Source organism: Pestalotiopsis fici (assembly GCF_000516985.1).
Source record: "Pestalotiopsis fici W106-1 unplaced genomic scaffold PFICI_Scf_7, whole genome shotgun sequence".
Classification (NCBI taxonomy): Eukaryota; Fungi; Ascomycota; class Sordariomycetes; order Amphisphaeriales; family Sporocadaceae; genus Pestalotiopsis; species Pestalotiopsis fici.
Window position 1 is genome coordinate 2,389,640 of NW_006917097.1, and position 4,853 is coordinate 2,394,492.

The following is a 4,853-nucleotide window of genomic DNA, read 5'->3' on the forward strand; positions in this document are numbered from 1 at the left end:
AAGCGACGGGAGAAGTGGCAACCGAGGTGGAAGGCTTGCCACCGTTGCCGCCGGCAGGGTAGCTGGCAGTCTCAGAAGCGACGGGAGAAGTGGCAACCGAGGTGGAAGGCTTGCCACCGTTGCCGCCGGCAGGGTAGCTGGCAGTCTCGCTGGCAACAGGGGCGGTAGCAGGGACCGAGGTGGAGCCCGAGGGCTTGCCACCAGCCGGGTAGCTCACGCTTCCAGTGGGGTAGTTGCCAGACTCACCGCCGGGGACGGTAGCAGTCTTGGTCTCGCTGCTGACAGCGGCAGTGGAGGTCGAGGACTTGCCAACGCCGGGGTAGGTGGCGGTCTCGGAGGCGACGGGAGCAGTAGCGGGGACGGAGACGGAGACGCTGGCAGAGCTGCTGACAACCGGGGCAGAGGCCGGGACAGAGACGGAGGCAGAGCCGGAGGGCTTGCCGCTAGCGGTAGAAGCAGAGGTGGTGACAGCAGCAGTGGTGGAGCTGGTGTAGGGAGTCACGCTGGCAGGGGGGGTGAAGGTCTCAGTGGAAGAGCAAGGAACCAGGCTGGTCACCTCAGTCACAATGGTGGTGGGGTGAGCAGAGGACGAGGTGACGGGAGTAGCGCTGCTAGTAGGGGCAGTGAGCGACATGGTAGCAGGGCAGACGGTGGTGTAGACATCGACGGTCTTGGTGACGGTCTGGCCGGAAGCGTAGCTGGCAGGGCAGTTGGCAACCGAGGCAGCGCAGTAGGTGACGGTGTAGACAGCGGTGCTCTGGACGGTCGAGGTGACGTAGCCGGAGGGCAGCGAGGAGACACCAGCAGAGCCAGTAACAGCGCTGTTCTCAGAGGTGACGACAGCAGAGCCGGTAGGGTAGCCGCTGGCGGGAGTGGAAGCCGAGTGACCAGGGTGGCCGGGGAGGGTGGCGGTGGTGGTAGGAGGCAGAGTGGACAGGGTCGAGCCGCCGGACTGCTGGCAGTGGGTGGCAGTGGGCAGGGTCAGGAGAGCGACCGAGACGGTGGGGGCAATCTCAATGTCGAGAATGTCACCAACCTCAACATCGATATCGGCGACAACACCGACGTTGAGACCCCAGGACTCCTTGGACAGAGGGCAAGCAGGGGTGTCGCAGAAGAAACCGACGTACTCGGCAAGGTTGGCGTAGACACCAAGCTCAACACCGGCACCAATCTCGGGGATGTCAATGCCCAGAGGGATCAGGTCGTTGATGTCAATCTCGGCAGAGATACCAGCCTGGACACGGACGCGCAGATCGGCCTGGAGGCGGGCACAACCAATGCGGACCTCGATGGGGAGGGTCTTGACGGCCAAGCCAGTGAAGCTGGTAGTCAGGAGCTCACCCTTGAGGATGTCGATCTCGAGGAGGGCCTCCTCGGTAAGCTTAACGTAAACACCGGCAGTAACATCAATAGCAGCATCGAGAGACAGGACAAGGTCGACGTAGACCATAGCACCGACCTCGAGGCCGGCAATGGGGAGAGAGATGGGCTCGAGAGGAGTGAACAGGTTGACGGCAACGGTGGTGGCAACACCGACGTAGAGGTCGAGGTCCAACTCGGCCTCAATGTCCTTCAGCTCGAGGCTCAGAGCAGGGACGAGGTTGTTGAGGGAGACGGTGGCGTTGATGTCACCCTTGACGAAACAGTCAAGACACTTGACAACCAGGTTGACATCGGCGTCGACATCAGCGGAGGCGTCGAGGATGTCGGTAACGTTGACGTCGACATCGGCACCGACGGCGACGTGAGCCTCAACGAGGGTCTGGCCGCTCAGGTCGGCGTCGAGGCTGACGGAAAGGCTGGTGGGCTTGCTAAGGTCACCCAAGTCCAGGTTGAGACCGAGGAGGTCACGCTCTGCCTGAGCGGGAGTCATGGCGCCGGGGCCCGAGGCAGTGACAGCCGAAGCGGCTGCCAAAGCCACGGCCAGAGGGCCGGTGGCTGAGAAAAGCATGGTTATTAGTTGTTTAAGGAAGGACTAATTCAGTAAAGAATGACTGGAGTAGAGAACTACTGCCGGAAAAAAGAGTGACTATGCTGTAAAGCACGAAAAAAGCAGTAGCTGATCGACTGAAGAGTGTGATGGAGAGAAAAAGTTGTATCGATCAGGCGGCAGATCAACTTGCCTTTAAGGCTCGAGATGCGATGGAGTAGAGTCCAGTCATTCTCCGTACCCGTAACCCCTTGCAGGGCCGTTGTAGCGATCACGATACAACTCGCACTCATCTCCTGGGGCGCCCAGAGCGGTGTCGAGATGGGTTGCCCTATGGACGCTCTCGAGGTCTAATTCTGATCGACGGCAACCCAAGTTGGTAGTCACCAGCAAACAGCATGGAAGCCATTGGATCAACATCTGCCATCCCACTAAATTGTTCTCAATACGGCATCGAGCGGCCGGAATAGGCAATTAGCGGAACTCGCGGATGGAGACGTGAGCAAGGGTCCGGTCTGTGGGGTTGAAGCCGTCGTGGCCGATCAGGGGCCATAATGAAATGAGCTTCTGGGGACATCTCGACGGCAGAACCCTGGCGTGCTGCGGCCCTCGCATACAAATCACATTTTTGGCCTACAAACGTTCCATTCATTCAGTACTGACAGATTACCTATGCTAGGCTAGTAGGAATTCCCAGTGGCGCCGCGATTATGGTATTTTGTGATTCGACCTCGGTGCGAACCATGCCTCCGGTCCCCACAATCAATCAACCGCGTTCAGAATTGCCATTATACTCAACTCGCTCAACTCCGAAAGGGAGAGATATATTGGTCCACCAGATTGCGAGTTTGATGGATTCTCGAAGGAAAAGAGAAAAAAGGAGAGTTCTCGACCAGAGCCTAGGCTAGCAATAACGATGATCGCCGTATGGATGCAGTGTAGCTTTATTGCAGCGGCGTGCAATGACCTGTTGAGATGTTTACGGAATACCGGGTGCTTGCAGGCCACTGGTTGGCAGGAGAGAGATTTGGGTAATAGTACGACTCACTGCAATGCCTGTACTACCTCGAGGAAAGAGACCAGTCACAATGGGGATTCAAAAGGTTCCTTGTGTGCCTAGTACCTAACCTGGCATATACCTGCGAGGTAGTCGGTAGCGGGTAGAGCTACCAGAATGCATAGGTACCTGGATGTTGGCCAACCTTTCGACCCAATGGCCGGGCATCCGAACGTCTGGTACGCGGGCGGGCGAGCGGTGGTATCATTCGGAGTCGAGGTCCGATGTACGTACCACTTGATAGTATGTACACAGCAACGATTGAAGACGACGACAATACGATTGAGCACTGAGCAGCAAGCAGTCTCATCATCAGTCTAGTCAACAAAGGTATTCGTACGTACAGTACACTACGGGTACGGTCCCACACAATAGTAGTCTTCACCTGGCAGGCTGGGAGGACCTGGTTTGCTCAAAGCGGTTCCTGCAGAACCCCCTGGATCCCCGGTGAGAGTGGTGGTCCAAGAGCAGATAAAGATCGACGGGCAGACCATTTTGGACGATTCTTGGCGCTGCACGGCAACAGGGGTCGTCCAATGAAAGAACCGTTACATCATAAGGCAACTCAAGGGCCAATCCAATCCCGGAACAATCATCTCAGCACTAGTATCAAGACAAGTCAGAATATGAGAGGGTAGAGAAAAGAAAAGACGGGACGCATATGCACAACTAGAAGACCTACATAAGAAGAAAAGGTCAGTACACAAAAAGGAGATACTGCGGTCCTTTCGCCGCACCCATGGACCCTTTTTTTAGCCAGAGATGTCGTCGCACAACATGCGATGGAATGCGAAAAGGAAAAGAAAAGCAATCTCAATTGTAAGCCCGGTTTGATTAGTTGCTGATGTCCTTTCGTTATAGCTGGCGTCTAGTCTCCTAGGGTCGCGACTAAGGCCCGACGGTCGTGTACTATAGGGGACCCGGCCGCTACCTATGTGGTGGCTTCCACGTTTTTGTCAACGACGGAAGCTTGCCGGCACTTGAAGCACTGTCCCTTCAGTCAGTCAGTCAGGAGGACGAGTGCAAAGAGACAGAAACAGAGGGAGACGAAACCCCTCTCCGCTTTTTCCAGGCCAGAAACTCTATCTGAACTTCGGGCGAAACCCTGATGCCAAGCAACAACATGAGCGAACAGCCTTGCGCCGTCGAGCAATTGAAGGCTATTGATGACCCTCGAGACTAGGCCGACGCATCTATTTGTTGCATCTAGTCATATGATGGGCAGCAGTCGAATCAAGCACTCGACTTTGACAGCGCGCCGTTCTGGAGAAGTGCATGCCCTTCTCCCCGAGTCGAAGAGGTGCACAGAAGCAGTTTGTCAGCCGCCCACGGCTAGACTCTCACCGACCCTGACATGGTTCGAGGACGCGTTCCATTCAAGCGCTGACACATATTCTTGACCTTAGTCGGTGCGCGAACAATAGTATCGTGTCTGCCTGAAGAAGCTACTGTCAACTGCTACTGGCAAATTGCCGATTTGTTCGTGACCCCAAGACCACCCAAGACTACCTACATTAAGGTACCTAGGTATGCGGGACGACTGCCCAGCTACTACTTGCCGAGTGGTAATTTCCTTTGGAGGAAGGGAGGCTGACTGGTCGCGAGCCTTGTGCAGTAGCTCTGATCATGTCAGTTCATGGACGGGGGGCAATGAGTGCATGGCTTGGCTACCCTTTTGTCACCCTTTGCCTGGCCTGAACCGTCGTTCTCGAGGACCTTGGCTCAGGCCGGTCTTTGTGGCTTGGTCAGCCTTGTGTTAATGAGACCAAGAAAGGCTCATATCATCACCCACGGCAGTTGTAAACGAGCCCAAAATGACATTTCTTACTGTTCCCCTTGCGAAGCTTCGAGAAGGTCGCGACG